This window comes from Drosophila takahashii, chromosome 2R (assembly GCF_030179915.1).
Source record: "Drosophila takahashii strain IR98-3 E-12201 chromosome 2R, DtakHiC1v2, whole genome shotgun sequence".
Classification (NCBI taxonomy): domain Eukaryota; kingdom Metazoa; phylum Arthropoda; class Insecta; order Diptera; family Drosophilidae; genus Drosophila; species Drosophila takahashii.
In genome coordinates this window covers 4,183,331-4,191,975 of record NC_091679.1, presented here as the reverse complement: position 1 = coordinate 4,191,975, position 8,645 = coordinate 4,183,331, and the positions used below count along the sequence as shown (strand labels likewise).

The 8,645-nt window shown below is 39.5% G+C and overlaps 1 long non-coding RNA gene across 1 annotated transcript; it reads right to left on the bottom strand.

Annotated features, from left to right (window-relative positions):
* Positions 1-3,022: 3,022 nt before the first annotated feature.
* Positions 3,023-8,363, bottom strand: LOC138912407 (uncharacterized). The gene is made up of 3 exons (XR_011417944.1): positions 7,958-8,363; positions 4,162-7,899; positions 3,023-4,103 (listed from the first exon to the last, which is right to left on the bottom strand). It is a non-coding gene; the product is annotated as an uncharacterized lncRNA (long non-coding RNA).
* Positions 8,364-8,645: the final 282 nt, after the last annotated feature.

Genomic DNA, 8,645 nt, shown 5'->3' with positions numbered 1-8,645 from the left:
AGTAATTGGTTTTTCCCTCATCTAGGTATTTGGCCACTGAATGATAATCTTGTTCATCGTTTGCCTGAATTTTGGTTTCATTTATGTTACCTCTTTTTATAGAAGTGACATAGAACTTGTTAGCTCCAATTAGGTCAGTTATTTTTTTGACTAGCTCAGCACAATTTCCTTGACGAACATATATGGGTGGTGGCCTTGGTTTCTTAGCAGTGGTTGTTTGAGTGGCAGCATTATCTTCGTTTGTGTCAGTAAGAATCGAAAATCTATTATTGGTCAGCGTATTTTTCGGGACAGTGATAGTATTTGATTTTAATACTTTTGATACATTGGTTTTTCTAGAAGATTGCGGGCTTAATTTTCTTTTTATTTGCACATAGCGATCGATTCCAGTTTGTATTAACGTTCCGTTAGCATTTTTCGTAGGTTCTTGTTGGGGGATGGGGAGCTTGCCGGTCAGAACTGACGATGCCGGGCGCTGAGTGACTGCAGTAGATGTAGTTGTTGTTGTGTTGGTTGTGTCGAAGTCACAGTGGTAAATACGGGCATTGTGCTGGTAGTTGTTGTTATATTGCTTGTAAGGTCGTAGGGGTCGGGGGACGGGCATTGGGCACTCCACGGCTCATTGGGTGCTGTGCTGCTTGCACATAATAATGCAGGGGAGAGCGAGCGCGCTCTCGCTGTGTTCACTTGCAATGTTGCTGTTTTCTTTGGTACTATTGACTCATCAGCTCGTATACAAAAGTAAGCGTTGTTTCTGATTGACGAAAGTCTATGTTCGTCTTGTTGTTGTTGCCGAGCTGTGCTCATTTTACTTAAGTTTCAGAGCTTACACTCTGACACGTTGGCTTTTAATTTATAATTTATAGATTATATTAGTAATTTATTACACTAATCTTAAAATTTTCATGGGCAACACGAGCACTTGTACCCATGCCTTCCCAGAGCGTCTTTTCGCGAATTAAATTCGGTTATTTTCACTATATTTTGTAATCATTCGGCGGAGCAATACAAAAATACGTCTGATGTCGTTGACAGTTTAAATTAAATGACTTCAAATAATGATCGCGAGTTATAATTTAAAGAGGCTTACTCGGTGTGCTGACCATAGGGTTTTTTCATACAAATTGGAGAGGTGTTCTCGGCTATGCCGTACTTACGACCAGGTTCTCCGATGTCGACAGGCCTGTGGACGACGTTTTGACCTTGCAGACAATGGTTAAGTTTAAAATGTATATGAAAAGTTTCAGCTCGTTAGCAGCACATGTAACGCAAAAGGATATTATAAGTAAAAGGATAAATTAAATTATTTTAAAGTAAAACAAGAGAGAACGCTATAGTTGAGTGCCTCGACTATTAGATACCCGTTACTCAGCTAAACAACTTAATAGAAATATGCCTTCTTATATGTTTTTCGCCGCTCGATTTTTACCCAGGGATCTCTTTCTAGAAGAGGCATTCTAGAACTTTCAGTTCTGCCTAGCACATCTTCCGTCTCTCTCTAGCGCAGGTGAATGCACTTGTGAAGAACGTATACGAGCAACAAGAGACAAAATGCGAGCCCTATTTCAAATAATTTAAAATTTGCATTAACATATTGTGAATTAGAGTGACCACAGAAAAAAAAGACAGATTTTTATATTGTATATTGTATATTGTATTGAGCTCCTAGAATATTCATGCAAAATGCCAATCTTCTAGCTTTTATAGTTTCCGAGATCTCAGCGTTCATACGGACGGACGAACGGACGGACGGACGGACAGACAGACAGACAGACAGACAGACAGACAGACAGACAGACAGACAGACAGACAGACAGACAGACAGACAGACAGACAGACAGACAGACAGACAGACAGACAGACAGACAGACAGACAGACAGACAGACAGACAGACAGACAGACAGACAGACAGACAGACAGACAGACAGACAGACAGACAGACAGACAGACAGACAGACAGACAGACAGACAGACAGACAGACAGACAGACAGACAGACAGACAGACAGACAGACAGACAGACAGACAGACAGACAGACAGACAGACAGACAGACAGACAGACAGACAGACAGACAGACAGACAGACAGACAGACAGACAGACAGACAGACAGACAGACAGACAGACAGACAGACAGACAGACAGACAGACAGACAGACAGACAGACAGACAGACAGACAGACAGACAGACAGACAGACAGACAGACAGACAGACAGACAGACAGACAGACAGACAGACAGACAGACAGACAGACAGACAGACAGACAGACAGACAGACAGACAGACAGACAGACAGACAGACAGACAGACAGACAGACAGACAGACAGACAGACAGACAGACAGACAGACAGACAGACAGACAGACAGACAGACAGACAGACAGACAGACAGACAGACAGACAGACAGACAGACAGACAGACAGACAGACAGACAGACAGACAGACAGACAGACAGACAGACAGACAGACAGACAGACAGACAGACAGACAGACAGACAGACAGACAGACAGACAGACAGACAGACAGACAGACAGACAGACAGACAGACAGACAGACAGACAGACAGACAGACAGACAGACAGACAGACAGACAGACAGACAGACAGACAGACAGACAGACAGACAGACAGACAGACAGACAGACAGACAGACAGACAGACAGACAGACAGACAGACAGACAGACAGACAGACAGACAGACAGACAGACAGACAGACAGACAGACAGACAGACAGACAGACAGACAGACAGACAGACAGACAGACAGACAGACAGACAGACAGACAGACAGACAGACAGACAGACAGACAGACAGACAGACAGACAGACAGACAGACAGACAGACAGACAGACAGACAGACAGACAGACAGACAGACAGACAGACAGACAGACAGACAGACAGACAGACAGACAGACAGACAGACAGACAGACAGACAGACAGACAGACAGACAGACAGACAGACAGACAGACAGACAGACAGACAGACAGACAGACAGACAATTCATGTTTATAATAGGTTTAATACAAGAAAAGTAATACTAACAAAGGTGATCATTAAAGTTACAAAGTTGGGGTTCATATAAAGTTTATGCTAAGCTCATATTAAATGAGTATATTTAAATCAAAGCAAGAAAATTTAATTTAAATTAAAAATTGATTTCAAAAATATTAAATGTTATTGAATTCACTGAGCAAGTATTTTAGTCATGGGGGAATTTGTTTTATAATAACAAAATTATTGAAATATTATAGTAGACAGTCAATCAAAATGTGTAGCATTACGACCGGAGCCGATCACTTACCCAAAATATCCAACGTTGAAAGCGCTTTCAATATGTTGCATTATTGGCTGTAATTTTGTTTATAAATTTGAAAACTGCATTTCAATTGACTGAATGTAAAGATAAATTAGGGAAAAACACTTCCAGGTGCTTAAACACTTGCTCTCATGACGAGATTTGCTTACTGCATATCGAATTTGATTACACTAGGATTTAAGGTAATTTACGTTAACTGCTTATTTGATATTTATGTTTTAATTAATTTAGCGATAAAGAAATGTAATTTAAATTACGAATAGGAATTAGTTGATAAGAATTTAACTGATTTAAATTTAAATTGTGTTGGCAAAACTAGACTGGATCACAAAACGGGTGTTGCAGGCTTGGGCCTGCCCACTTGCGCACTTTCAGCAGAGGGCTGCACTATGTTGTTGGCACTGACGTGCATGAATTTGTACGGAATTGTTTGGACCAGAATTCACAAGAATTTTCCGCGTGGACGCTAGGTGGCAACGCTGGTTGAAATTTTCACAGTTTTCTTGATTAGATTTGTTCACTTTCTTGATGCTCTATGATGAATGTGGAGAGCTGATGAAAATCTTGACAATCCTGTGGCGTTGGTGGTAGAAGGAGTAAACTCGACTTCAATTTTCCACGATGCAGATGAAAATCTGGGAGGAAAATTTTCCTGGGCCGTAAGCCACGTGAAGGAGTAAACTCGACTTCAATTTTCCAAGATGCAGATGAAAATCTGGGAGGAAAACTTCCCCGGGCCGTCAGCCACGTGAAGGAGTAAACTCGACTTCCAAGAATTTTCCTATAAAACGCATTACTTTATAAGTGGGGTTTTTCCACGAAATAATAGTAAAACTTACTTCCTTTAATCAACAGGAACCCACTGGTAAAAGAAAACCTTATAAAAGGCTGAGGATGTCTGATATTTTCCACGATTTGGTTTGGGTAGATCTCTGGGTTTAAATAAAATACGCTCAGGAGAGAACGATCTTCACACGGCCAAGGTTCAAAACGGAAAGACCGAATAATCGATATGCATCAGGCAGCCAGGCCTGTTTATCGAAAAAGTGTGGGACCAGAGTTGCTCAAAAAGGATTTATCGAACACGTCTTTTCAGTGTTGTAAAGACAGAAATTATTTGAATTTAGCTCTGCCATTTTAATTCCTGGCGGCAACTTCAAAAACTGGCGGGAATTTTAAATTGAAGTGGGAAATTTAAAAATGGAAAATGTTAACGACAAGCGCCCTACAAATACCCCCCCACCAAAATCACACTTTGGGGATGAAATCAACAAAGGGTGATCAGCGCTTGGAGAAGATAAATGTAGCGAAAATGTAATTTTTCGACGATTTTGGGAAGAAAATGGTGTCAGAGGTATCATAGTGGTTATTAAAAGGTACATCCGGTATGTTAGTCAAGTCTGGTTTACGAATGATTGGGCAATCAGGAGTGGATCCTAATTGGAGATGTCTCTCTGACCTACAAAATTATTATCAGGTGGAAACCCTGAATTATCAAAATTATTCTGATACAGTAGAGAATGTTGTGGACTGTTCGAGTAGATGGTAAGTCCTGTTGTGATAGCTTGTGTTAGCTTATCAGTTTGATCTTTCATAGACCTAGCTAAAATGACTATTTGCTCTGATATAGCTGCAGCCATCGCTTCCACTATAGCCTTCTTAATGGAGTCAGCCATGCTTAGCTGCTCTGCCTGTTGCAAAGGAGCAGTGTTATCTCCAGGATTTGCCATATTCAGACTTGTATCCTTGAGGCACTCAGTTGGTGATCGTGTCAAACCCGATATAGGGAGAATGGAAGTTTTCACTACTTCTTTTGAAGTAGATGCAACAGAACTATCGGATGGGATAGTGAAGTTAGTCAATGATTCTTTGCACAAGGTCCTTCCTGGTCTGTCTAGACACTTTTGATACAAAATATGTCCACAATTGGTTATATAAAGTTTCGACTGAATAATATTAGAGAGCACCGAAATACTAAATGTAATTACAGACAAATGATTTAAACCTAATAAAAAAAAAATTATTAAATACAATAAATGGAAGAAATTGAATAAAAATCGGGATATAAAAAAGGTAATCAATCATAAAAGTTTGGAAGCCATGCAAGCAATTCAGATAGTTTAGAGTCAAACATCAGCCAGGTATTACAAGGGATTTGAAAAGTAGAAAAGAAAAGGTTAGGGAATTCGATCATAATCCGTTGATCGGAAGGCGTAGAACTTGTCCACAGCCTACATCCAGGTTCAATTTTCGACGATCTTATTCATAGTATAGTTGTTGAATAATAGAAAGAGTAAAGGGAATTTGAACGAACGAAGTTAGTTGATCGGCAGGTGTAGCACTTGTCCACAATCCTGTATCCAGTATCAACTCTTCGAATGTCGCCTTCAAGGTATAGATTGTTGAGTAAATTAAGCAATCATACGCGGACACGAAGTTCAGCCGAAGAAGGCAAAAGACAACATCTTCCTGAAACTCACGATCGCAACGTCGATGAAAATTTTAAAATCCTCAAACGAAAGGAAAAATATTTACTTTAATGGACACGAAGCACAGCCAAAGCTAAAAAGGCAAACGGCAACAATTCAACTTTCTGCCACTCACGATCACAATAAAATAAACCTGTAGGGTATGCAAGCTAAATAAGTGTCAGTAGACGGGATGGCCGTAGCAATTAAATCCACGTAAAAACCAATAAACAACGCTTCCTAATCACAATTTGCCTGCACACGATGATTTTTAAGTTAGATTTCGGAGTCACAAAATTAATTATAACACATCCAGATACTCCAACAAAAAAAATTATGTTCAACTGCTAGTCTAGGCAATAAATAAATTATTGTATCCACGGAACTAAACAGCTAAACTAATAAAAGGGAAAATGAAAAACAATAAAAACTTCAAAGTCAGAAATAGAAACCTAGTCAGATGGAAATGACTACCTTTACAAAATATTTGTAATCGGGCTACGCCGGTTTAGCCCCATACGTTGGGCGCCAAAATAAGATTATTATATATAATATAATACTGTAGCATATCACGAATGATTCTAACAGCAACGAAAGATGGTGGGTGTAGCTTCAAGTGGGGCACGCGCTGGTTCCGGCTCTTGTTTCGTCGGTAAAGGGAGTGAGTTTCCAATTTGATCCACAGTGCTACTTGCTCGCATATGTATATAAAACATCCTATTTAAATTCGCGTGCGAACTGACTTTGAGGTTAATTGTAGGGGGACAGAACTAAGATTGGGGTAAAAGGGAAGGGAATACCTGAAAAGAAGGGTGCTGCCTAGATGGAATGGCAGCAGCTGATGTGTGTGTCGGTGTCAGCAGCGAAGATGTTGTTTGCCGCTGACATTGCCCACCCTACCATGATCACCACAGCCGCATAACCTGACACAGGTTGGTGATCCCTTCGACACACGCCTAACTCCTAATCATCTTCATCGCTGCAAGCTTCCATTAGAAAAAAATTTAGCAATTCATGTTTATAATAGGTTTAATACAAGAAAAGTAATACTAACAAAGGTGATCATTAAAGTTACAAAGTTGGGGTTCATATAAAGTTTATGCTAAGCTCATATTAAATGAGTATATTTAAATCAAAGCAAGAAAATTTAATTTAAATTAAAAATTGATTTCAAAAATATTAAATGTTATTGAATTCACTGAGCAAGTATTTTAGTCATGGGGGAATTTGTTTTATAATAACAAAATTATTGAAATATTATAGTAGACAGTCAATCAAAATGTGTAGCATTACGACCGGAGCCGATCACTTACCCAAAATATCCAACGTTGAAAGCGCTTTCAATATGTTGCATTATTGGCTGTAATTTTGTTTATAAATTTGAAAACTGCATTTCAATTGACTGAATGTAAAGATAAATTAGGGAAAAACACTTCCAGGTCCTTAAACACTTGCTCTCATGACGAGATTTGCTTACTGCATATCGAATTTGATTACACTAGGATTTAAGGTAATTTACGTTAACTGCTTATTTGATATTTATGTTTTAATTAATTTAGCGATAAAGAAATGTAATTTAAATTACGAATAGGAATTAGTTGATAAGAATTTAACTGATTTAAATTTAAATTGTGTTGGCAAAACTAGACTGGATCACAAAACGGGTGTTGCAGGCTTGGGCCTGCCCACTTGCGCACTTTCAGCAGAGGGCTGCACTATGTTGTTGGCACTGACGTGCATGAATTTGTACGGAATTGTTTGGACCAGAATTCACAAGAATTTTCCGCGTGGACGCTAGGTGGCAACGCTGGTTGAAATTTTCACAGTTTTCTTGATTAGATTTGTTCACTTTCTTGATGCTCTATGATGAATGTGGAGAGCTGATGAAAATCTTGACAATCCTGTGGCGTTGGTGGTAGAAGGAGTAAACTCGACTTCAATTTTCCACGATGCAGATGAAAATCTGGGAGGAAAATTTTCCTGGGCCGTAAGCCACGTGAAGGAGTAAACTCGACTTCAATTTTCCAAGATGCAGATGAAAATCTGGGAGGAAAACTTCCCCGGGCCGTCAGCCACGTGAAGGAGTAAACTCGACTTCCAAGAATTTTCCTATAAAACGCATTACTTTATAAGTGGGGTTTTTCCACGAAATAATAGTAAAACTTACTTCCTTTAATCAACAGGAACCCACTGGTAAAAGAAAACCTTATAAAAGGCTGAGGATGTCTGATATTTTCCACGATTTGGTTTGGGTAGATCTCTGGGTTTAAATAAAATACGCTCAGGAGAGAACGATCTTCACACGGCCAAGGTTCAAAACGGAAAGACCGAATAATCGATATGCATCAGGCAGCCAGGCCTGTTTATCGAAAAAGTGTGGGACCAGAGTTGCTCAAAAAGGATTTATCGAACACGTCTTTTCAGTGTTGTAAAGACAGAAATTATTTGAATTTAGCTCTGCCATTTTAATTCCTGGCGGCAACTTCAAAAACTGGCGGGAATTTTAAATTGAAGTGGGAAATTTAAAAATGGAAAATGTTAACGACAAGCGCCCTACAAGACAGACAGACAGACAGACAGACAGACAGACAGACAGACAGACAGACAGACAGACAGACAGACAGACAGACAGACAGACAGACAGACAGACAGACAGACAGACAGACATGACTAGATCGACTCGGCCAGTGATCCTGATCAAGAATATATATACTTTATGGGGTCGGAAACGCTTCCTTCTAGCTGTTACATACTTTTGCACGAATACAATATACCCTTTTACTCTACGAGTAACGGGAATAAATATAAAAGAAAGAGGATATTCAAAGTAATCAATATTAATACAAAATAGGGTT